Genomic DNA, 27,757 nt, shown 5'->3' on the forward strand with positions numbered 1-27,757 from the left:
CCCTCGTCACCTCATGAATATAGTTGCTATCCAAATACTCACTGTTTTGCTGATGTACGCTTGCTTGTAGCTCATGATCGCTCTTCATTCTCCTCTCGAAGCATTCCAGACGACGCAAGGCCATGGGAAGACTATTGGGGAATTCCACATGATCGTGACGCCACAGCAGCCCTGTTTCAAATCTATTTGAAATGCGCTTCGTAGTATCCTCCAAAATTCGACGAGCGCGTTTGTCCTCCTCCGACTCCGGACCCTTTTCTGCTGAAACACCGATGCTTTCGACGGTGAAATACTGTTTCACAAGATCATGAAGTTTCTGATCGGCTTGGCTTTCCTTTTGGCATTCGCACATATGCAACGTGAAGTTCGTTACCCTTTTGCCCTCAGTAACGTAGCCATAGATTGACCAGCCAAGACGAGTTTTACTCGCTAGAGGTTCGCCACGTAGGCTTAGCGTTGCTGTGAGACTGGCATTATTTGAGCCAATCAGAATACCAGGAACAGCTGATTCATAGCTGGATATCGGCAAGCCCCGAAGATAAGCGTATCGTCGTGCTAATTCACCGTACTTCAGCGTTTGTTTCGGAAGATTTAGACTAGAAACCGTTCTTGCATCTTTTAGAGAGAACTGTTCGCTTTTCCCTTCTCCAAATATTTCCAGATGAATCCGTTGGGACTTCGGTTCCTGGCGAGTCACATTGCTGGTCCAGGTTAAACAAAGGGGAAGTGGTTCACCATCGTCAATGCCTAACTGATCTGCAATAGTTTGCTCAACTAGCGTCATATCCGATCCGTCATCCAAAAACGCAAAGGTTTCTACTGATTTCTGCTTCCAAAACAACTTTACGGGAAGGATTCTAAATAAAGTAGATTTCCTGGTGGCATGGTGCGCGTTTAGACCTTCGGCAGTGTTATCACTCTGCTTCACTGCTTTTTGCCCTTCTTTGGCTGGAGGTAGATTTTTCTGACTCCCGGAGTGCAATAGCTGATGATGTCGCTGCTGGCACCCATCTATGCCGCAAATCGCTTGTAACTTGCAAGGGCGGCATCCGTGTTTCCCTAGGCACGTACGACAAAGGTGGTGATCTTGAACGGTTTTCCAACGACTGTCGGAATCCCATCTCTTGAACGTTGCACAGTCTTTAACTTTATGATTGCGCCCGTTGCATGCCAAGCACAGTATATCCTTGACATCCGTCTTCTTAAACTCATCTTCTTGTTTCAATGGCTTCGGAACAGATTCACTAGCAGCATGAGCATTGAGGAAGCTCTTGTCTCTACCACGCTCTCCACGTTCCGATCGTGATTGCTTGGTATCCGTGGTAACTGTGACGTCCGCGGCAGCTGACACCAACATAGACATAAAACCAGCGAATGTACGTAGATCGACTCCAGTGCACTGTTGTTTGTACAGCGCCCAGTTTAAACGTTGCTGCGCAGGAATTTTATCGACCAACTCTCGAAGTAAAACAGGGTTGCACATGTGCGCCACTTGTCCCGTTGCCTCGATGTGGTCACATAAGTTTTGGACTGCCATGCCGAAAGTTATCAATGTCTCCAACCGGTCTGCCCTTGGAGCAGGAGTCTCACGCACTTTGTCCAGCAACGTCTGGATGATGAGTTCAGGTCTTCCGTACAGCATGTAAAGTGTGAAAATGACTTGTGGGACACACGCTGGAAGAAGCAGACGGCTTTTCACGGCATCAAATGCCTTACCCTGCAGTGCACGTTGGAGCCGTGCCAAATTCTCTACATTGGTGTACCCACATGCGGCCGTCGAATTAGTGTATGCACTAAAGAATAGGGGCCAGTCTTCTGGGTCCCCCCGAAATGGAGGGAGATCTCTCGGCATTACTTGTCTGGCTAACAACTGTTGCTGTGTGGGTACTCCTGAAAACGATGATGCTTGCGGCAACGGAAGAGTTTGAGCTACGTTCACTGGAGGATGGCCACCCAAAGAGGCTTGGGAGAAAAGGGCTAGTGGGTCTGTTCTGGGTACGCTCGAATGTACTGACAACCCACCATAGAGCGGTGCCTGCGGAATCGACGCTGTCAGAACTGTAGCACAAGCGGATACTACATTAGTCAAGTTAGCGTTTCCCAGAGTTACTGAAGAGATCGGAGTGATAATTGGGAGCGCGTCGAGTTGTTGAGATTGAACTTTACCCGTTTGGGAGTGTCTATACAACGAAACAGATGGCATCGTAGCGTACTGACCTGCAGGAACTGATTGGATAGTAGCTCTAGAAATACTATTAGGAACTCCAAGAAGCAGTGATGATAAGGATGAATCGAATGCGCTCCGACTAAAAGAGCCCGCAGTTGTCGGTGTAGAGCTGTTATTGAATACGGATGCCACTGGTGCTGTCACCCTTGTCTCCGTACTCGCTGGTGTGAGCGACAGATTTTCCATCTCGTCGATCATCCTTCCCAGCCAGCCTCCAGCGTTGCTGATCCCAGACACAGCGGACTGCTCGTTGAGGCTATTTGATGTCGATCCGGTAATAACACCTTGCATTGCATTACTCGCGAGTTGCCCCAACATGGCCTTCTTCCTCTCTAATTCCCTTTTATGACTCTCCTCCATTTGTCGCTCTAGGAATGCTCGATGCTCCTGCACCCATTGTAGGCTCGCTCGTGCCTGTTCAGTCAACAGAGGTTGGCAGTAGTTAGTAGAACTTACAACAGTAGTCGTCGTAGGCACCCAGCCGGATGGTCCGGCAATTGCAGGTGGTAGTAGTCCGGGAGGTGGTAGCGGTCCAGGTGGTGTTAGCAGTCCAGCACTTCTTGCAAGCGATACCACGGACGAAGTTGACACTGCGGTTGACGATGATTCGCTGGCCCTCACGGACGATACGGTTACGATGGTGGCAGGGAGCGCTTGATCACCACCAAATAGCTCGCCGATCCGCGTGGACGATGGTAGTGCCGCACATCTTGCGCACATCCAGCTCTCGTTCGCAACGGCTGATGTTACTCCCACGCACTGGTAGTGATACCATTCCTGACACACTGCACAAAATACCATATCGTCCACATTGTTCGACCTCCGGCAGAGTTGGCAATCGTATAGATCCGTTTCTGGCATCCTGTCCTCCGGTGTATTAGGCAAATTCTTTAAGCTTGTTGGTTTTCGAATTCCGACCTCTTTACAGAAAACGCACTGAGTTCAGTTGTGCCGTAAATCTTAAAGCTAGAGATTGATTTATTAAGTAGATATTCATGTTTAGAATCCAATAAACTTACAATTTGGTCGCCCTTCTTTATGTTACAGCGTAAATCCAACAAATATGGCCAGTTCCGGTTAGGGCTCAAGCGTTATTGGTGAAACCTGACCTAATAATCGTAAACCTAATAAGTTCACTAGTAATTGTATAACAAATCGAACAACTTACAATGCTTTCAAATTACCAACTCAGCCTCAGCCGGAATTGGAGGTTACACTACCGAGATGTGGAAATCCTAAACCTAAACAAATCACATTTAGTTCATATTGCGAAACTTAATCAGATTGCACTTACTGAACAATAACTAAATTCAACTGGGAAATAGACTCGATTCTTTCGATTTAGTAAAGCAAATTCAATAACTATATATTTGTCAAATTCACGATGTTTGTCTAACAACTCTTTATGATGACTTTTAATTTTGATCTACGCTTGATGAAGTTTTGCGCTCTCCCCTTTCACGTATCTCATGACAGTTCTGTTGAGGTTCATATGCTGTCTCGTGGAACCTTCATTTCAATTCATAATTCAAAGTTTTATCAAATCGTACACTTCAGGTTAATTATCAGAACTCCAGATCTGAAAGACTTCCTGTAAGAGCTGGTGTTTCCCAAGGCAGCATTTTGGGACCAATATTATACCATATTTTTACATCTGACTTACCTGAGTTACCTCAGGGATGTCAAAAATCCTTGTTTGCGGGTGACACAGGCCTCTCCGCCAATTGACGAAAAAATGCATATTTTTTCTTCATACTTGCAAAAATGTAAGATTTCTCCTAATGCTTCCAAAACTCAACTAATAATTTTCCCACATAAACCAAAAGCTCTTTATTTGAAACCTTCAAGTAGACATGTTGTCACGATGAGAGGGGTTCCAATAAATTGGCCAGATGAAGTTAAGTATCTAGGGCTCATGCTAGATAAGAATTTAACTTTCAAAAATCACATTGAGGGAATTCAAGCCAAATGTAACAAATATGTAAAATGTCTCTATCCACTTATTAATAGAAAATAAAAACTTTGTCTTAAGAACAGGCTCAATATTATTGCCGGCAATATTTACCGCCTCATTAATTCCTTAATTTTACTTCTCAAAAGAACAAAACTTTAGAAAATAATTTTTTTTGAGATCTTGTGGATTAAGTAGTTTTAAGACTGTTTATGCCAATGTATATATTTATTATTGAGCGGTAATTCCATGCCGTTGATAAGATACCTACTTAAGGTTCAATATATATGAAATCTAAAAATAAAATTCGTGGTCAACGAACAATCAGCCTACTAGACGGAATGCTATAACGTTAGCATGCACTTCCCATAAAACTAAAGCTAAATTTAATTAACAATAATTGATGACGCATCAGGAAGCAAATTATTGTCGTTGACTGGCTTTCTGCCATTTGGATCAATACCATTCCATCATAATTGAAGTGCCGCTTTTTGCAGCGTTCGCCATTTTCCATCCGTCCGTCTCTCGGTCGCTAAATCTTGCCGCCCGCGATTCTCTTTCCCAGATTCAACGGTGAATTGTCCCTCTGGATCGACACAAGGTGCGTGCATCAGAGCATGCACAACCGTTAAGGATTTGACAGCCTACGGAGATCTTTCGGAGTGAGGAATGAGGCGAAAATTTATGATCCGGAACGTGCACCGTGCTGATGGTGACGTTATTAATACCATTTGCCCCCGTTAATTCAATCCGCACATTAAGCCGGGCCGGAATACGGACGTGCAAACAAGGAAGGATATAATTGAAAGCGTCAAGGGTCACGCTCCTGGATTTGCGGGAATTAATTGGTGGAAATAACGAGCGTTTCCTTCGTATTGGCTGGAATTATATGGCTTAGGCTTGATTTTAAAAACTTTTCGAAATTTCATCCTAAATATACAGTGATGCACGAAACTTAAAGTTCACTGTTGTATTTTGTACAACACTGCTGAGAAAACCTCGCTTTTCGTTCACAACAGCAGCGCGGTGGTTCTGGCGCCGACTGGAAGGTTAAACTTGAGACGGAAGAAGGGCACCCCCGGGTTGGGCATTTGGATAGTACCTTATTTTTATTGTAGTGGTCTTATGTTTTTGTCGCACATTTTCACGCTTGTTATGTTCATGCGTTCCTGTTCTGCTTATTCTTTTTGCATCTTCAATATTCAGTATATGCGTTATTTGTTAGATCGTATAGCAAAATAAAATTAACAATTCAAAAACCAAACGAGTATAAAAAATACTGAGGTGGTCCTTTAAGTATAGGCTTTCACTGTAAATGCGTTTTCAAAGCCGAACTCATTTCAATTTCGTTTCAAGTAGTTCCTAAGTAGCTCCGAATAAATATCACACTTTATGAAAATAATGGCATATGCGGATGAGGTTGGCACCAATTTCCATAATTTTCTAATGAATAAATATAAGCACTTTCAAGTTTCATCCACGCCAACCGCACCGCAACGAATTTTTCGGGGGAAGCTGTATCCAAAAGTGACGTGGAGCATATTTTTGGCAGGGAGCTAAATTAGCATCATAACGTTTGCTATCCGAAACCAAATGTCCTCGCTTCTTGTTGCAATTTTTTTTCGTGCCTCGCTCAAATTTGAAATATCTCCCTTTAAAAGAGATCGAGCTTACGGGGGTAACTTTCCAGCGGTGATGTCAGCTGCACTACTCGGCTAAAGAGCTTCACTGAATCTGATTTTCAACCCTGGCTAGCTGGCGGCAAGGCAAGGCACTTTCTGTGGGCGAAAACGACCCACAACTGGCAGAAAGTACCCAAAGCCGCTCAGTCATGCAGAAAGTACTCCAACGCGGTACACAAATTAAGCCTGCTGATGATTCCCCATCGTCGTCGTGAATCGTGGAGAAAGCGTGCTGGGCGGTGAAAAGTTTTCCTTTCCCTCATAATTAATTTTCGTGGAAACATAATTATTACGCTTTCATGTTTTTTCGCTCGTTAAAGTGTTTGTAGGTGGGTATTGTTACTCTTTCTCTTTCGGTTTTTGCTCACGGTTGCGCTATAATGAGTCCATGGATGCAAAATTACCCACGACTGAACCTTAGGACAAGTATCTGCAGTTGATGTTTAGATTCTGGGGATATTGGGTCTTGTTTTGGGTGCAGGGAAAAATTGTGCTTGTACGGAATAATGGCAGAATAATTTCATATATGATACGAAAATCCTTGTCATATATGAAGAAACAATTACTTCAAATTTTCTGATTAACTTGCACAGTCTCAAATCTAAACTCTTCTACAAATGAATAAATGTACCGTCAAACGGGGTAACTTGCAACAATTTTCAACATCAAAGCTATATGGATGAAAAATTTAAGGATTTAGATGAGACAAAAACCATCTCGTATCCTAATCGCAACTTGAAGAATACCACGCGGTATTAATTTTATCAGTATTTGGTTTTCTGGGATCAGGAGAGACGAAAAATATACATTTTTCATTTTCATGTAAATTTTTTAATATTTCGTGCCAAATGTGTACTGTATTAATTGCGGTACAAACTTTTTGATGTTACCGAACAAATTTATGTTCAATTTTGCCTTTTCATGTGTTTTCGATGATAAACGGCAAGAAATATCAAACAATTGAGATCAAAATAGCTGTTGCAAGTTACCCCACAAGGGTAGTCAAAATCGTTTTTGAATTTTTATAGTGTTTAAACATCAAATTATCAAAACTTTTATATTGTCAATTAGTACACTACTAAGTACTGTAACTTATAGCAAATGCCTCGTATGACATACTTCTACCGTTTGTGTGGTATGAGGAGCGTTTTTCAGCATAAATTTCATGCAATCCATCGTTTAATATGATTTTCACCTCCAGCAAACCAAGCAAAAAAGAAACAATACCCAAACTCTCGCCAAAATCTTCTGTTGTATACCTGAGGTCAATAAATGGCGAAATAAATTATAAAAATTTAACTCAATGCTGAACGAAACGATAATTCGGTTACATGTCGAAGTGTTGCATGTTTCACCCCTGTTGCAAGTTACCCCGTTTGACGGTACTCAGGTTGTGTTGGATGCAAACGAACATCGTATGCAAAACGATATCCCAAAATGCAATATTATGAACATAATTCTTAGATCCGAAATCATACTGTAAACTGCGCTTCACAACCCAAAAGAATCGTGGAGGACAATTTGAACGTGTTTGATTACGCAATTTTCAACAGTTTATCGTCAAAAATATAAAGTGTTTTCCATTTGAGTAAAATGTATAAATTTTATAATAAATCAGTCGGATTGGTGGGAAAATATTGAAAATCTATCGGTAAATGGCTGAGTTATTAGCATTTGAAATCTAACATAATTTCGTGACGGTCGCAAAATTTTAGATTTTCAATTGACACCCAGTATATTGCCGTAAGTCGTAGTTAACTTCAAAACTTGATGAAATTGTTGAAATATTTTATAGAGAGTACCATTGAATATTTCTTGTAGTATTTTGTCTGAAGAGTTCCCGAATAATTCTTCGAAGGAATTGGTGAAGGATTCTAGAAAATAATCTTGCAGGGATGAGCTAAAAACTCTACTCGAGTCCTTTGTTAAGTTCCTGAAACAATTTTCTATCAAATCAATGGAAGAAACTTTGAACACGAATCCTTTTTATTGGAGACATTATTGTGGTGTATAGTGCCTGCGTTACGAAATTTGCGTGCTATCCAAATTTCGTAACGCAGACTCTATGCACAACAAGAAGAAGAATTCGTAGGGTAATTCTTGAAAGAATCCTTGGAGGTTTTTTTCAGAAATATTTCGATTGTATACCTAAAGAAATTTGTTAAGGAGTTTCTAAACAAAATTTGACAGAAATCTCTGGAGGATATTTTAAGAAATGGATATGCTTATAGAATCCCAGATTGAATACCACAGATGGATCCTTTTTCTGATAATTGATTTATTGTACATTAGCTTATGATATTTATTGTAGGATTTAACTGAAAGACCCAACACTATTGCAAATGTCGACAAAGTAACACATTTTGGTCGCTTGACTAAGCCCAAAATTTAGCGTAATAACCCGTTTGTAGCTCTCAGCTTCATATTTTCACAGCTTATCTCCGATGTTTGATCCAGTTGGCACCACCAGCAGAGAAGGGAGTTGCAATGTAGACACTATTTAGCTCAAACTTTTCAACTAAATTTAATGCTGGGCTAAAACTCTGCTGGGCGAATGTGTTACGCGGAGAAAGCAGGACGGACAGCCAGCCAAGTGATGGCTCATGATGATGTCCTTATGATGCAACCAACCAACGCAAAAGAGGACGGGTGCGAAATGGGAGAATAAAAGAGCAGATCTGCTGTGATCTGCCAATATGGCGTAAATGCCACAAAGGTTTTCTTAATAATATATGTACATAGTGTTGAGCGTGTGCTAGAATAAGGGCGAATGTAACATGATCGATTTTATTTTCATCATCCTTTCTTTGAATGAAGATGACAAAAAAAAATGGGCTTCGTGGCCGTGCGGTTAGTGTTATCAAGCATTTAGCCGCATTGAGTCAAGGAGTGTGGGTTTGATTCCAGCATCAATTTGAAAAACTTTTGGTTAGAAACTTCTTTTTCAATAATCCACATCTGTGGAAAAGACAACTTTTAAAATTTCTATATAAATTGATACTGTTGTACCTGGTGACTGGTTCCTTTACCTTGTGTGGACTTCAGGCGATTTTAGAGGCTCCTTTCTCGGAATTAGGCCAAGCATTGGACTGTCTTGTTTGCTCGGGTGAGTCAAGGTTCCAAATTTGATTCAAGACACTACACACTTTATTCAACATTTATTACACTAATTCTAGTTAAAATGTTGGTCCCACGACCGTTCACTGCTCTAAGTGATTGGCATCTTATAACTAACTTAAATTCTATTTCTCCGTCCCTTGACCTCTTCAAAAATGCATTTTTCTTATTCTTCCTAAACGTTTCGTACACATTGGCCACTGTATTAGAGATCGAACGTAGTATTGGATTCCCATGATCTGATATACCGTAATTTCGGGTGAAATTGATCACTTTTCACTGTTTTCCATGTCTGTTTTGACGTAGGACTACGTCTTTGTTTTCTATATTGGGGTGCACTTTAAAAGTACGGAAAATGAGACATGTAACGAAATTAGGGGAGATTTTGAACGTTAATAACTCAGTTGTTTATGATCCAATTATTACGATTTTAGTATCATTCGATCAGAAATTTATCTACGCATCGTTAGTAATATATCCGATAAGTGAATTTTGTTGTTAAACTATTGAAAATTTGATAAATGTTGACCCCTTTCTTATCCAACCAATCACGTTCGAGCACTTTTCGACGGTGTCGCTTTCCACTATAAAAGCAAACGGGTCCCTGCTTCTTCCCTCAGTCTTCTTTTTGCGGTCGGACTGTGAACACGGTCGGGCGAGTCATTCTCGCTTTGCTTTTGCACCCGCGTCACAGTCCAATTTGTGTCGTCGGAAGAGGAAGACGCAAGATTGATTTGCGGCGGCGATGACGATGGCTTGGGCGCTTCTCCGAGCGGCAAACTACTGCTGCTCGGAGAAGCGTCCAAGCCATCGTCGTCGCCGCCGCAAATTTATCCGCGCTCCCAGATTTCGACCCGTGATAAATTCAGCATCGGCGGTCAAGAAGCAAGCCCGTTAGGAGCCAATTACCAGAAGCCCCCAGAGTTGCTGATCCGAGCAGTTGCTGCTAATCGAGCGTCAGAATCGCTTGAGATTCCAAGAGTGAGCATCGTTTCCAGATTTCGACTTGTGCCCGGGGATCATCTACCCGTTGCTCTTTGCGTTGAGGGTTTCCCGTTTGACCATGGCAATCAAGTGATAACTTCCCCCAGTGCTATTTATCTGCCATCGGACCTTGTCAGGACCATCAAATTTGTGGAAAAGAGTTGTAGGAATAATATTTCCGACCTTATTAGATCTTATATTTCTCAATCAATCTCGCATTTAATTTGTTATGAATAATTGACTATTCGTGGACGCTGCTGCAGTGCCGTCGGGATGAATGCTCAACATTTCACAACGATTGTAAACTAGAGTGGAATTTCCGACAGTGTCTTTGATTGGCCATATTTTATGAGAACACTTCGATTACGAAAATGATCACATGTAACAAAATTGCGACATGTTTAGAATGCTTTTGAAAAGAAATTCCCATTGAACAATTTTCATAATTTTGGCACCATGGATCAGAAATTTACCTACATATCAAAGAAAACTATTGATTATCAATAGCAAACTATTGAATATTTAGTAAATGTTAACCCTTTCATTCATGTTCGACCAATTTCTCACGCATTATCATTTTTCGCAATTATCAAGTAATTCTAAGTCCAACTCATCATCATTGGCACATATGCATTTCCCAGATTGGTCGATTAGAAAGAGAAGAGCACGAAAGGGAGGAGCATAATCTGCTAATCTAAGGGTATATAGCATGCTTCCTTCGTCGGATTCGGTTTCATTCCGTTTCGACTTCCGAGCTGGCAAGAGCTCCTCCGATCCTGTGCATCGACGTCCGCACCTGCTCTGACCTTCAAGCTAGCGATCCAGCGTCTGGTGACCGCATCGAGGCTAAGAAAGCCATCGGCCCTTGTCAGGGCCATCAAATTTGTGGAAAAGAGTTAAAAGAATAATATTTCCGACCTTATTACATCTTATATTCCTCGATCAATCTCAAAGCTTCGTACAAAATTTGATTTGTCATGAATAATTGATGACACGACAATTTGAGACTATTCTTGGACGCTACTGCTGTGCCGTCGGAGTGGAAGCTCTACATTTCACAACGATTGTAAACTAGAGTGGCATTTCCAACAGTGTCTTTGATTTGCCATATTTTATGGGAGCATTTCGATTATGAAAATTATCACATGTAACAAAATTGCGTCATATTTTGAATGGTTTTGAAGAGAAATTCTGATAGAACAATTTTCATCATTTTGGCACGCATTAATCAGAAATTCACCTTCATACTAAAAAAAACTATTGATTATCAATAGCTATCTATAGAATATTTAATAAATGTCAACCCTTCCAACTATTCATGTTCGATCAATTTCTCACGCATTATCATTTTCCGCAATTTTCAAGTAATTCTTAGCCCAACACATTATTGGCACATACCCATTTTCCAGATTGGTCGACTAGAAAGAGAAGAGCACGAATGGGAGGAGCATCATCTGCTAATCTAAGGGTATATAGCATGCTTCCTTCGTCGGATTCGGTTTCATTCCGTTTCGACTTCCGAGCTGGCAAGAGCTCCTCCGATCCTGTGCAGCGACGTCCGCACCTGCTGACCTCCAAGCTAGCGTTCCAGCGTCTGGTGATCGATGGTCAAGAAGCAAGCCCTTCTTCTTCTTCTTTCTGGCGTTACGTCCCCACTGGGACAGAGCCTGCTTCTCAGCTTAGTGTTCTTATGAGCACTTCCACAGTTATTAACTGAGAGCTTACTATGCCAATGACCATTTTTGCATGTGTATATCGTGTGGCAGGTACGAATATACTCTATGCCCTGGGAAGTCGAGAAAATTTCCAACCCGAAAAGATCCTCGACCGGTGGGATTCGAACCCACGACCCTCAGCTTGGTCATGCTGAATAGCTGCGCGTTTACCGCTACGGCTATCTGGGCCCCGTTAGGAGCTAAATTCCAGAAGCTGATCCGAAGAGAAAAGAGCAGCGAATCAAGCGTCGGACTTATGAAATCGCTCAAGATTTCAAGAGTGAGCACCGTTTCCAGATTTCCCCGGTGATCCACTACCCGTTGCTGTTGTGCGCCATCCACGGACCATGGCAATCAACTGATCAATCCCGCAGTGCTATTTATCTGTGACCGCATCGAGGCTAAGAAAGCCATCGGCTCTTGTCAGGGCCATCAAATTTGTGGAAAAGAGTTGAAAGAATAATATTTCCAACCTTATTACATCTTATATTCCTCAATCAATCTCACAGTTTCTTACAAAATTTAATTTGTCATGAATAATTGATGGCACGACAATTTGAGACTATTCGTGGACGCTGCTGCAGTGCCGTCGCCGTCAACATTTCACAACGATTGTAAACTAGAGTGGCATTTCCAACAGTGTCTTTGATTTGCCATATTTTATGGGAGCATTTCGATTATGAAGATTATCACATGTAACAAAATTGCGACATACTTAGAATGGTTTTCAAGAGAAATTCTGATAGAACAATTTTCATCATTTTGGCACCCATTAATCAGAAATTCACCTTCATACTAAAGAAATTTATTGATTATCAATAGCTAACTAGAGAATATTTAGTAAATGTCAAGCATTCCTACTATTCATATTTGATCAATTTCTCACGCATTACCACGCAATTTTCAAGTAATTCTAAGCCCAACACATTATTGGCACATACCCATTTTCCAGATTGGTCGACTAGAAGAGAAGAGCACGAATGGGAGGAGCATCATCTGCTAATCTAAGAGTTTAAAGCATGCTTCCTTCGCCGGATTCGGTTTCATTCCATTTTCGCTTTCGAGCTGGTAAGAGCTCCCCGAACCTGCTTAGCGAGGGGCACCTCGTAGCCAGAAGCCTGCTGAGCTGTTGATCAGCATCTGGTTTATGAGATTTCGGCTCGTGATAAACTCATCTGTGGTGCAGTCAAGAATCAAGCCCGTTAGGCATCATTACTACTTTTATTAGACAAATCGAGCGTCCGGCTTGTGGTATCGCTCAAGATTTCAAACTTAGGCTACGTTTTCAGATTTCGACTTCAGCCGTGTGATCTAATAGCTGTTGCCGATGTGTGCCATCCACACCACGAAACATTCAACTGGTTGGGGATTCTTTGTTTAACCATGGCAATCAACTGATAACATCCTGTAGTGCGATTCATCTATGACAGCATCCTAGATAACAAAGCCTTTGGCTCTTTTCAGGGCCACTAAATGTGTGTAAGAGAGTTAACAGAGTAATATTTCCGACTTTATTTACCACATTGCCAAGCAATGAATAATATTTCTCTCAAACCATAAGATCAACAAAGCGATGACTGAAGCTTTCATTATAATCCTCGAATAACATCCTATACACATTGCTGTTAAATATTCTTTAATTAGAATTACTTAGATTTTGCTTCAGCATACTGAACAAGCCTCAATCACTACTGTTCTTTCCAATGCTACCATATTATATTTCATAGAAGGTTACTAATCTAATTTCAAAATGATCCTACAACCTGAAGTGAAATTTCACATTTTCATAGATAAATATGACGAATTTATCGAATAAAGATAAAGTATATTTGGGACATGATTAAACGTACACTTGGCTGCAAATTGTTATATGCATAAATATTTACGAAAGTTTCGAACACTGAAAACAGTATGAAGTCAAAACGAGCAACAAGAACGACGTCAAATTCAGTTAAATTAACCATCGTGGTCCTACGTCACCAGTTCGTACAACCCCATAGGGATGTACCCTTATAGTTTTTCATGATGTTGCCAATTCCAAACAACTGAATGCAGGAAAACAAGTACGACGGTGCGCTTCATTGGTTTATATACTCAAATTTTCATACAGTTGTGATTTTAGTGCTGAAAGTCGTCTCTAAAATAAAAAATCAAGGAATTCCATTTCGGGGTGAAATTGATCACCTGTCAAGTTTAGTGTTAGTTTTGAAAACAACTTTACTTATTTAATTTGAGCCTCCTGAATCCAAATATGCTTGCCAAATTCTTAACAATGCAACATTTATGGAAATAATAAACAATTAATTTTCAGCAATACCGCAGAAAACGCCTAAATGTAGGCAATTTCCGAAGGAATTTGATGATATCTATACAAAAATTCAATTATTACAACAAAATGAACGAATTGGTACGAATTTTGATGATAAAATTCGTTTTGGGGATATATTTCAAGCATCCTTGCAAATTTTCAGGTTGACACCTTGTCCAAATCCTTGTTGAAAACTATAAGTTTATTGATGTTTGCCAATACCACACAGAACACGATGTTGGAATTTCCTATTATTTTCATAGAAATAAACATTCCTCAACACAAAAAGCTTCACAACATGCAATGTGACAATAGTTAAGACAAACAACGTTTATTGACATAGGTTGCATTGGTTTCTGTGCTCTATTAGAGGGATATAAAATCGTGTGACACAGTGATTAATTTAATCCTACTGGTCAATTTCACCCGAATTTTCGGTACCGTAAACTGGGGGGAAGTTGATCACTTTTGAGCGATTCTGTGCTATAATTCCTAGTGGGATGCATGTATTACCATCCAAATATTTTTAAAACCTGTACTGGTTGAATGTTTAACGAATTATATAAACGAAATTTTGACGAATTATTATCGTAATAACAAAAACAATTTTTGGAGATCAAAAAGTGGTGTTTTTGATTCCGGGGTGAAGTTGATCAATTACTGCGATAGGTTTTCTAGAATAAAGAAGTATGCTATTCGCTAAATTTGGGGTCTCTGAATCTGAATCAAGACTTAAAAATCTTACAACCTATTGATAAATCGGGTAATGTTTTAATTGAAAGTTGTGAATTACAGATTACACCACATTAAACGCCTAAAGGTAGGCAATTTTCTTAGAAATTAGCAACCCTCTTACAAAAAGATAATTTTTTCTCTAAAAAAAGAATTTGTATCCTCAATACAAATTCGAAACTGGGTACACAAAACATATCTGGAATGCATGAAATAGTTTATTAAAAGTGTAGCTTTGTATAGCCGTGGAAAAATTCGATTGTTTGGAGAAGAACCCTTCAACAGTTCATAAAACATTTCCTAAAAAATCTGTTTTTCCATGAAATAATTACCTTGAATGCCAAACCGAATTTATGAAAATCAAGAGTAGCTATCAGGTAATGCCACAACTCAGAAATTGTGATAATTGAAATCGTGTCATAGCTCTTATAACAGTCTATACATGTGGGTACGGGAATGATCAACTTCTCCCCGCTGATCAACTACACCCCGAATTACGGTACTGTGGTAAAGAAATAGGTTCCACAGCGATGATCAAGGGGTCATCCGATCAGATTTCTGGTGGTTATTACAACTGTACAGACACTTTTTCGCAAAAAAAAACTGTTAATTTGAAGCTAAAACAATCATACTCTGCAGTACCAGAGAAGTGATTTTGTCTTATATAAAGTTTCCATGATTTTTAATCACATTTTATCCTGAAAAATGACCCTTACTTGATCCATAATTATGAGTTGAGAGTATGGTTAACGTAGGTAAATTGTGTTCTGCGTAATTGCAACTCTATTTGATGTGATATTCTCCTTTCAATCCTACTCTGATCCATATCTGTATGCTATCCATAACTGTGGGGCGACTGTACCAGATTATTTTTTTAATGTTGTGCCAAACGTAATTATAAATAATATTGATAGTACCATAAATATCTTATCAATACATAAGTATTGTGAATGCTTCACATGGTATTGGAAATGGCGCTACGTAAATCTGTTTTTAAGTCATTTCTAATAGTTTTCTCTTAATTTTTGTTACATTTGAAAAGTGTATGAAACACTAAATCGGTTGAGACCTTTTGGCGCTTACGTCACATCGTCAGATTCCGGCAGAGATCATGTCTTGCTGGCTGCACTCCATTATCCTTCCTCAGGCGGTCCAACGCGGTGCCTGGTGTGGCATGACGAACTTTTTAACAGAGTGTAATCATGCTTTTGGGGATTTATCTCTCTCACAAAGCACAACACAGTTTGTGGCACTATTTTTTTTTCTTTCACTGGGCGGAGAGAAAGGGAATGATGTCGGTACTTCCAGTAAATACCTACCAGGAACGATCCGTTTTCCAGCTTGAAGTTGAGCTCGCTGGAAAAGTGCATTGACTGATTAATGTCCGGAAGACATGGAAAATCGCTTTCGCTAAGTGGTCGTTAATGGGCTGGGATGCTATTTTGAGTCAAACGTAAATGCATTTTTCGAGAAAATGAAAATCAATTTGGGTGTGTAATTTATTCCAGGTAAAGTTGCAGTTTTTGTTTTGCCAAACTTGTTCCTAATATATACGAAAAGTAGGGATTCTATACATAAATTGCAAGGAATCAGTGTAATCACTTCAGAAGAAACTTTCATTTCTTATATATATGACGATAATATACAATAGGTTTCTATTAAAATAAAAATCAGAGGGGGTTGTGTACAAGACACGACCGCATGACGTTAACTACGCCAAGTGATTTTTTGCATTTGAATTTTAGTCGATTTTCATAGTTGCAGCCTTCCATTAGTTCAAACTCTAACATAATTTCGTGACGGTCGCAACATTTTAGATTTTCGATTGACACCCAGTATATTGCCGTAAGACGTAGTTAACGTCAAAAAATCTTGCAAGCACTGGTTGTATGTAGATGACAGGTTACCACAACACCCACAACCATTAGTTCATACACATATCCCAATACATATCCCAAAAATAAGCATCCTTCACATATGGTCATATTGTGCACGATGCTGGTAATTAAGATTTTCCAGATCGAAGAGGAAATTAAAACCACACCCTTCCCGTATGGCTAAAGTGTTTCCAATACGATTTCCTTCCTCCATGGCCAGCGAGTAATCAACATGCCAGACTAGTTTCAGGCAGAAAATTTGCACACACGTTTGGGTCTAACTGCTTCAATATTTTTTCCTGGTTTCGTCCACTCCCAGATTGGGAAGGCGAAAATAACAGTTCCGCCAAAGCAAGAAGCCTCATTCGTATGGGGGAGGCAAACGTAGCCCGGGTGCAGAATTTCCTTTTTTTCCAACCAGTCATTTGGATTGTGTTTACCTTGCTGATGAATCGTGTGCAGAGACGTGACTTGAATGTGGGCAGTGATGAAAGAACTTGACCTGCGGGCTAGTTTTGAGCTAATGTATTATTTACAGGGTGTGCTCCAGTCGACGCTAGTTGCCCCGGATGGCTGTAGACCAGACCGACCTTGTGACGTGGAATGTTTCGATGTTTCTTTTTCACAGACCGCGACGGCACAGGAAATGAAGGCCCGATGAGTGGGAATGATTTCAGCTGAACTAAAAGAAATATGATTCCATCATCACATAAAAAACCTTTCTTCTCTCAACATTGCCAGTAGAAAGTGCTGTGAAACGATACACTTTTGTCAATTTATTCAATGGGATTCCTAGCCAAAGCATTTTATCTCCTTCCATTGAGGCAGCGATTTGTCGGGATTTATCACACCAACGGGAACGAGGAAAACTGAAGCATGGCACTATGGCAGAAAGCGTGAAATCCTCTTGGGAATCGCCACGGAACAGTCGATGGACGGAAAGCCGACGGATGATCAAAGCAAATAACGTGCATATCAATTGGGAAATCAGTGGAAAAAATATCGACAGCAAAAAGTAAGAAAAACTTCAGTCGTTATCAATTTTCTTTATCTTTCATATTTTGTACCTCGCGGTCGTAATACGTGCTCTGTCCAAACGAAAAAGAGAGATGGATTCCCGTTCAACTAGGAGCTCCCATTTATTCTTTGGGGCTTATTCGAGGATAAAGAATTCAATATTTCATAACGAAAATGTTTTGTTTCACTAGAAATTTTGCGCGCGCCATTCCAAAATGGAATCGCGATGCGGAACTTAGGGTGTTGTAGAAACACTTTGAAACCTGTGAGGAGCGTTTTTACAGGTTAACCTTCATCCAGCCAACATACTTTTCCCATGCAAAAAACACACCAAAATGTGCATAACATTTTTTGTTTCTCAATGGATTTTGTTGAAATTTTCAGAACTTCCCGAAAAACTCTTCTAGTTTATGGTCCAGGAAACTAGAGAATATGGTCCAAGTGGTTCCGGAGTTATTCTGGATTGTATTGGGGTACCAAAATTGGTGACATCATTCATTCAACGAACATCGCAAGACCCAGATAAGCTAGAAAGTTGGTGTCTTCGGCAAAGTTGTTCAGCAGATCTAGGGCTGTCCGGCAGTGAGGAATCTAATTGAGAATTTATCCGCTAGGTGGCAATAGTAACTAATTTTCTTCAATCTTCTATATCTTGAGATCCTGATGAGCTAGAAGGTCGATGTCTTCGTCAAAGTCAGTAGACCAAGGCTATCTGGCAGTGAATAGGAAATCATTCGCTAGGAGGCGCTAGCAACAAACTTTCCTCTATCTTCTATATCACGAGATATTGATACGCTAGAAGGTTGGTGTTTTTGGCAAAGTTGTTCTGCAGATCATGGATTTTTGGGCAGTTTCAAATCTAATTGAAAATTCATCCCCTAGGTTGGCCTAATAATCAATTTTCTCCAACTTTCTATACCTCGAGATACTGATGAGCTAGAAGGAAGGTGTCTTCAGTAAACTTGTTCAACAGATCAAGGGCTATTTGGCAGTGAAATATCCGGTTAAAAATTCATCCACTACCTGCAATAAATATGTTATGTATTGAGATCTTGAAGAGGTAAAAGGCTGGTAAAACTACCGTTCTATTTCGGCACGGTTCGATTTAGGCACCATGAATATTTTTGGCATGTCTGGCGGTGAAAAATCTGATTGAGAATTTATCCTCTGAAAGGTTGTTGTCTACAGTATATAAGTGTAGATTGCGATATCCTGTAATACTATCCTTCTTTTTCTTCTTAGCATTACATCCTCACTGGGACAGAACCTGCTTTCTCAGCTTCCACAGTTATTAACAGCTTTCTTTGCCAAAGCTGCCATTTTCACATTCGTATATCGTGTGGCAGGTACGATGATACTCTATGCCCAGGGAAGTCAAGGAAATTTCCATTACGAAAAGATCCTGGACCGACCGGAAATATAACCCAGACACCTTCAGCATGACTTTGCTTTATAGCCGAGGACTCTAATCACTCGGCTAAGGAAGGCCTATATATATAGGACTTTCCTATAATCCTTATAAATTTCAATTTTTTTTTTTTTGAATAGGTTACTGGCTACGCCAATACTTACAATGGAGCAAACGAATTTAAATCGTTTCATGTTTTATAGAAAAAGATACAGGTACGGGAATCCCTTTACAAATTGATTCTTTATGAAAATAACTTATCACACAATTCCAGTAAATAAATGTTGTCGATATCAACTTGAGGAACATTGACTCATGAATGTTTTCAATAACTCATAACTCAAAGAAATTTTCAACAATTTTTGGTATCAGTGATATTATATGTTATTACAATGGAATTTAATTGTACTCCTATTGCTCTAACTATAAACATTCGTGTTCAAGTTGAGCATTTGAACCATCGTCTATAACATTGAGGTTGGATTGTTTTAAGAAATATTATTTTTGTTTGAAAAAAAAAAGCTTTAAAACCAACATTCTAGCATGCGAGGATCTTGGGATAAAAATCTTCTTGTAAAAATATGGCAGTGCCGCCAAACGAACAAAACTCAAACCAACTTGATCCCTATTAGGATGCTTTCAGTCATTCGAAATTATTTGCCGATAAACTTCTTGCTTATCATGTTGTTGAATTCAATAAGTTCTCTGAAAATATCACTAGTGACAGATACTGAAACTCAAATCTCAATAATAACACATCGCATGTCTGTCAAAACCCAATGTTATCATTTGCATTAGGTTTGCATTAGTTTGTTATAATTCTAGCAAAAAAAAAATACAAAGAATAAGGCCTTTATGTGGGGACGGACCTGATGTTATGGTTAGAAAATATGCCTCTCACACCGAGGGCCTAGGATCGGACCCATATCCGAGATACCGTAAATTCGGGTGAAATTGATCAGTAGGGTGAAATTGATCACCGCGTCATGCGATTTTAAATCTTACTAATAGTGCACAAAAATCAATACAATCTATAGTAAATGAACGTTGTTTGTCTTAGATATTGTCAAAATGTGTGTAGTGAAGGGTTTTGCGTCAAATAATGCTTATTTCTATGAAAATAATGTAAAATTCCAGAATCATGTTTTGTGTCATATTGATAGACAACCTTAAACTTCTAGTTCTAGACGAGGATTTGAACATGGTTGTAGTGAATGAGCTGTATAAGTTGTTGAAATGAATGAAGGATGACGATGAGGGACTATGGTTATGTGTGTTAATATATCGTTCTGCATACGAATGATGCCCGCGAACGGCATGAGGGAATGGTAGATGGAATGAAAGAGAATCCAAATGATAGGTGCGAGAAAGAGAAAAGGAGTTTATCGGGTTGGCTTGCGGTCGAGAGTTGGACTAGACATTCAGTCATAAAAGTAATTTTGTGAGTAGTGGTCGTTAAGTCCTTTTGCGCGGGATGAGCGTATGGTTCATTTAAGTTCGGTTACTACAATGGTGTCAGCCTGAAAGTTTGTGAGGATGCTTAACATATATCCCCAAACCCAATTTTACCATCAAAATTCGTACTAATTTGCTAATTTTGTTGAAATAGTTGAATTTCGGCTGCATGTTAGAAAATTCCTTTGGAAATTGCCTACATTTAGGCGTTTTCCGTGGTATTCTTGAAATTTAATTGACGATTATTTTCATGAATATTGTCTTGTTAAGAATTTGGCAGGTATATTCGTATTCAGGAAGTATGTAGAGTTTATTTCAAAACTAACAATAATCACATTGACAAGTGATCAATTTCACCCCGAAATAGAAACTACCGTAAAACGGGGTAACTTTGACAGTTTTTTCGAAGAAAACTTGAATATTTATGCATGTTGTTTCAAAGAATTTTAATTCATATTTTTAAAACAAGTACTGGTAGGGGGACTGGGGGTAGTTTGCCCACGTTAAGGAAAACAGTGATTTTAGATGTGAAAAACATTATTTTATGCTCTTTTTTAATTATGGTTGGATAGACAAACATGTTTTCTTTCAAATAGTAGAAACAGCTATCCATTTTAGCTTTTCTGGGGTTTATGAATTAATTTTAAAAAAATGCTTGCTTAACTGCATATGTATTGTTTTGCGGGGTAAAATGCCCCGCTTCAGTCCGGCGTTAGCCGTTCTGTAAACGTACGCACACAATCATGCTTGTTTTTAGGTTGCATACATCCGGGCGTTTGTTCAGATGTTATTGTTCAATAATAGTATACATGCTGATGCGAAAAATGTACATTTGTAAGGTTCCAATTTGTGCGTAACTTCAACGTGGCATTACGTTTGGTAGAATTTGAATTCAAACGGCTGTTTTGGTGTTATGAAATAGGGGTGGGCGTTTTGCCCCCAAAGTTGATTAAAGTTTAGGTCCTTCGTAAAGCTTTTTTAGGACAAATTTAACATATTTTTTGCATGTAATACAAACTATGACAGTGCACAAGTTGACTCTCGGTGATAGTTTCAAAAATTTGGTTATTTATTGACCAAAAAAATGAGCTTGAAAATCGCACAAAATTGCAACGAAAACAGCGAAAAACGTTTTTATACGTTTTTAAAGATATTTTTGAGAAAAACACATAAAAATATATTAATAGAAGCATTTTTATTCATTTTCTATGATCTAGGATAGAAAAAAACGTTCTAAAACACATCGTTCGTCCAAATCGAGGGTGGCGCGTTTTGCCCCCTATGGGCATATTACCCCCAGTTCCCCTATCCTAACTATCGATTCCAGTTGATAGATTTCCAAAAGATTTATTCTTAATGGATGTATAATTTTTCATATAATCGAAAGTCGGTTTTCTGTTCTGGGGTAACTTTGATAATGGAGCATCACTCGAACAAAATTGAATGAATTACAGAACATTTGTAGGGTGTTGCATATCTTTAGGCGTTTAACGCTATATGGAAATTTCTGACTTAGATTACAAAAATGGCCCCAGTTTGTAAAAATAGTATTCGCTAAGAGGGACGGACCTGGTGTAGTGGTTAGAACACTCGCCTCTCACGCCGAGGACCTGGGATCGAATCCCATCCCTGACATAGTCACTTATGACGTAAAAAGTTATAGTGACGACTTCCTTCGGAAGGGAAGTAAAGCCGTTGGTCCCGAGATGAACTAGCCTAGGGCTAAAAATCTCGTTAATAAAGTCAAACCAACCAACCTATTCGCTAAGAGTTTTGAGACCGAATTCGAGTTCTACTATAACTAGGCTGTCAAGTATAAGTGACGAATTCATTATGACTTCATCAAATAGTGATAGTAGAACAGATTGTTTGAGAGCATTTCAAAATTGCTAAAATCTTATAAATTTTCCATATTTGCATATAAATCCTCAAATGTACTTGATTCCAACGGAAATAGCTTTAACGTGAAGTGTCATACTAATACTCTTTACTTTTGCATTCGTTTTGCTTAACAGATTAATAGGAACTTTGTTATTTCGTTTAGTATGTTGAGAGTCTCGCATTATCAAAGTTACCCGCATTATCAAAGTTACCCCGTTTTACGATACCGATTTTTTATTTTAGTGATTATTTTAAGCACTAAAATCACGTTTGTAAGAAAATTTTGGTACATGAGCCAATGAGGTTTATCGTCGTACTTGTTTTCCTGCATGTAGTTGTATGGCATTGATAACATTTCAGAAATCAGATCAGAAAAACCGTGGAAAATGATCAATTTCACCCGAAATTACGGTAGTCACTAAAACAATCAGTGAAGACTTCCTTATGAAGGGAAGTAAAGCCGTTGGTACCGAGATGAGCTAGCCCATGGCTTAAAATCTCGTTTATAAAGATTAAAACTATAAGGGTACATCCCTATGGGGTTGTACGAACTGGTGACGTAGGACCACGATGGTTAATTTAACTGAATTTGACGTCGTTCTTGTTGCTCGTTTTGACTTCATACTGTTTTCAGTGTTCGAAACTTTCGTAAATATTTATGCATATAACAATTTGCAGCCAAGTGTACGTTTAATCATGTCCCAAATATACTTTATCTTTATTCGATAAATTCGTCATATTTATCTATGAAAATGTGAAATTTCACTTCAGGTTGTAGGATCATTTTGAAATTAGATTAGTAACCTTCTATGAAATATAATATGGTAGCATTGGAAAGAACAGTAGTGATTGAGGCTTGTTCAGTATGCTGAAGCAAAATCTAAGTAATTCTAATTAAAGAATATTTAACAGCAATGTGTATAGGATGTTATTCGAGGATTATAATGAAAGCTTCAGTCATCGCTTTGTTGATCTTATGGTTTGAGAGAAATATTATTCATTGCTTGGCAATGTGGTAAATAAAGTCGGAAATATTACTCTGTTAACTCTCTTACACACATTTAGTGGCCCTGAAAAGAGCCAAAGGCTTTGTTATCTAGGATGCTGTCATAGATGAATCGCACTACAGGATGTTATCAGTTGATTGCCATGGTTAAACAAAGAATCCCCAACCAGTTGAATGTTTCGTGGTGTGGATGGCACACATCGGCAACAGCTATTAGATCACACGGCTGAAGTCGAAATCTGAAAACGTAGCCTAAGTTTGAAATCTTGAGCGATACCACAAGCCGGACGCTCGATTTGTCTAATAAAAGTAGTAATGATGCCTAACGGGCTTGATTCTTGACTGCACCACAGATGAGTTTATCACGAGCCGAAATCTCATAAACCAGATGCTGATCAACAGCTCAGCAGGCTTCTGGCTACGAGGTGCCCCTCGCTAAGCAGGTTCGGGGAGCTCTTACCAGCTCGAAAGCGAAAATGGAATGAAACCGAATCCGGCGAAGGAAGCATGCTTTAAACCCTTAGATTAGCAGATGATGCTCCTCCCATTCGTGCTCTTCTCTTCTAGTCGACCAATCTGGAAAATGGGTATGTGCCAATAATGTGTTGGGCTTAGAATTACTTGAAAATTGCGTGGTAATGCGTGAGAAATTGATCAAATATGAATAGTAGGAATGCTTGACATTTACTAAATATTCTCTAGTTAGCTATTGATAATCAATAAATTTCTTTAGTATGAAGGTGAATTTCTGATTAATGGGTGCCAAAATGATGAAAATTGTTCTATCAGAATTTCTCTTGAAAACCATTCTAAGTATGTCGCAATTTTGTTACATGTGATAATCTTCATAATCGAAATGCTCCCATAAAATATGGCAAATCAAAGACACTGTTGGAAATGCCACTCTAGTTTACAATCGTTGTGAAATGTTGACGGCGACGGCACTGCAGCAGCGTCCACGAATAGTCTCAAATTGTCGTGCCATCAATTATTCATGACAAATTAAATTTTGTAAGAAACTGTGAGATTGATTGAGGAATATAAGATGTAATAAGGTTGGAAATATTATTCTTTCAACTCTTTTCCACAAATTTGATGGCCCTGACAAGAGCCGATGGCTTTCTTAGCCTCGATGCGGTCACAGATAAATAGCACTGCGGGATTGATCAGTTGATTGCCATGGTCCGTGGATGGCGCACAACAGCAACGGGTAGTGGATCACCGGGGAAATCTGGAAACGGTGCTCACTCTTGAAATCTTGAGCGATTTCATAAGTCCGACGCTTGATTCGCTGCTCTTTTCTCTTCGGATCAGCTTCTGGAATTTAGCTCCTAACGGGGCCCAGATAGCCGTAGCGGTAAACGCGCAGCTATTCAGCATGACCAAGCTGAGGGTCGTGGGTTCGAATCCCACCGGTCGAGGATCTTTTCGGGTTGGAAATTTTCTCGACTTCCCAGGGCATAGAGTATATTCGTACCTGCCACACGATATACACATGCAAAAATGGTCATTGGCATAGTAAGCTCTCAGTTAATAACTGTGGAAGTGCTCATAAGAACACTAAGCTGAGAAGCAGGCTCTGTCCCAGTGGGGACGTAACGCCAGAAAGAAGAAGAAGAAGGGCTTGCTTCTTGACCATCGATCACCAGACGCTGGAACGCTAGCTTGGAGGTCAGCAGGTGCGGACGTCGCTGCACAGGATCGGAGGAGCTCTTGCCAGCTCGGAAGTCGAAACGGAATGAAACCGAATCCGACGAAGGAAGCATGCTATATACCCTTAGATTAGCAGATGATGCTCCTCCCATTCGTGCTCTTCTCTTTCTAGTCGACCAATCTGGAAAATGGGTATGTGCCAATAATGTGTTGGGCTAAGAATTACTTGAAAATTGCGGAAAATGATAATGCGTGAGAAATTGATCGAACATGAATAGTTGGAAGGGTTGACATTTATTAAATATTCTATAGATAGCTATTGATAATCAATAGTTTTTTTTAGTATGAAGGTGAATTTCTGATTAATGCGTGCCAAAATGATGAAAATTGTTCTATCAGAATTTCTCTTCAAAACCATTCAAAATATGACGCAATTTTGTTACATGTGATAATTTTCATAATCGAAATGCTCCCATAAAATATGGCAAATCAAAGACACTGTTGGAAATGCCACTCTAGTTTACAATCGTTGTGAAATGTAGAGCTTCCACTCCGACGGCACAGCAGTAGCGTCCAAGAATAGTCTCAAATTGTCGTGTCATCAATTATTCATGACAAATCAAATTTTGTACGAAGCTTTGAGATTGATCGAGGAATATAAGATGTAATAAGGTCGGAAATATTATTCTTTTAACTCTTTTCCACAAATTTGATGGCCCTGACAAGGGCCGATGGCTTTCTTAGCCTCGATGCGGTCACCAGACGCTGGATCGCTAGCTTGAAGGTCAGAGCAGGTGCGGACGTCGATGCACAGGATCGGAGGAGCTCTTGCCAGCTCGGAAGTCGAAACGGAATGAAACCGAATCCGACGAAGGAAGCATGCTATATACCCTTAGATTAGCAGATTATGCTCCTCCCTTTCGTGCTCTTCTCTTTCTAATCGACCAATCTGGGAAATGCATATGTGCCAATGATGATGAGTTGGACTTAGAATTACTTGATAATTGCGAAAAATGATAATGCGTGAGAAATTGGTCGAACATGAATGAAAGGGTTAACATTTACTAAATATTCAATAGTTTGCTATTGATAATCAATAGTTTTCTTTGATATGTAGGTAAATTTCTGATCCATGGTGCCAAAATTATGAAAATTGTTCAATGGGAATTTCTTTTCAAAAGCATTCTAAACATGTCGCAATTTTGTTACATGTGATCATTTTCGTAATCGAAGTGTTCTCATAAAATATGGCCAATCAAAGACACTGTCGGAAATTCCACTCTAGTTTACAATCGTTGTGAAATGTTGAGCATTCATCCCGACGGCACTGCAGCAGCGTCCACGAATAGTCAATTATTCATAACAAATTAAATGCGAGATTGATTGAGAAATATAAGATCTAATAAGGTCGGAAATATTATTCCTACAACTCTTTTCCACAAATTTGATGGTCCTGACAAGGTCCGATGGCAGATAAATAGCACTGGGGGAAGTTATCACTTGATTGCCATGGTCAAACGGGAAACCCTCAACGCAAAGAGCAACGGGTAGATGATCCCCGGGCACAAGTCGAAATCTGGAAACGATGCTCACTCTTGGAATCTCAAGCGATTCTGACGCTCGATTAGCAGCAACTGCTCGGATCAGCAACTCTGGGGGCTTCTGGTAATTGGCTCCTAACGGGCTTGCTTCTTGACCGCCGATGCTGAATTTATCACGGGTCGAAATCTGGGAGCGCGGATAAATTTGCGGCGGCGACGACGATGGCTTGGACGCTTCTCCGAGCAGCAGTAGTTTGCCGCTCGGAGAAGCGCCCAAGCCATCGTCATCGCCGCCGCAAATCAATCTTGCGTCTTCCTCTTCCGACGACACAAATTGGACTGTGACGCGGGTGCAAAAGCAAAGCGAGAATGACTCGCCCGACCGTGTTCACAGTCCGACCGCAAAAAGAAGACTGAGGGAAGAAGCAGGGACCCGTTTGCTTTTATAGTGGAAAGCGACACCGTCGAAAAGTGCTCGAACGTGATTGGTTGGATAAGAAAGGGGTCAACATTTATCAAATTTTCAATAGTTTAACAACAAAATTCACTTATCGGATATATTACTAACGATGCGTAGATAAATTTCTGATCGAATGATACTAAAATCGTAATAATTGGATCATAAACAACTGAGTTATTAACGTTCAAAATCTCCCCTAATTTCGTTACATGTCTCATTTTCCGTACTTTTAAAGTGCACCCCAATATAGAAAACAAAGACGTAGTCCTACGTCAAAAATATGGCTTTGAGTGGAAAAAGGCAAAGAAATCAAATTGATGGTCCATCTCATGTATTGTGGCTGTTGATCTGAGTAAGGTACAATTCAAGCATAAAAACTTCGAACAAGAGAAACGAGAATTCAAACTTTTACGAAACGATGTGAACATTTTTGCCGAAGACAAACTGGAGCCACCTAGCATTGATCTGCTTGTTCACTTTCGATCTGCGGAATAACTTTGCCGAAGACTAGTTTATCAGGATCTCGGAATACATAAGATTGCACAAAATTTGATACTAACACCACCTTGCGGAGAAGTTTCCCATTAGTTTTGTTACTGTTGTTGACAGTTCATGGTCTGCTGAACAACTTAGCCGAACACACCAACCTTCTAGCTCATCTGGGTCATGAGATATAGAAGATTGAAGAAAATTTGTTATTGGCGCCACCTAGCGGATTAATCTTAACTAGTTTTGTTGAAGTC

The sequence above is a fragment of the Aedes aegypti genome, chromosome 3, assembly GCF_002204515.2.
Source record: "Aedes aegypti strain LVP_AGWG chromosome 3, AaegL5.0 Primary Assembly, whole genome shotgun sequence".
In the NCBI taxonomy this organism is placed as follows: Eukaryota; Metazoa; Arthropoda; class Insecta; order Diptera; family Culicidae; genus Aedes; species Aedes aegypti.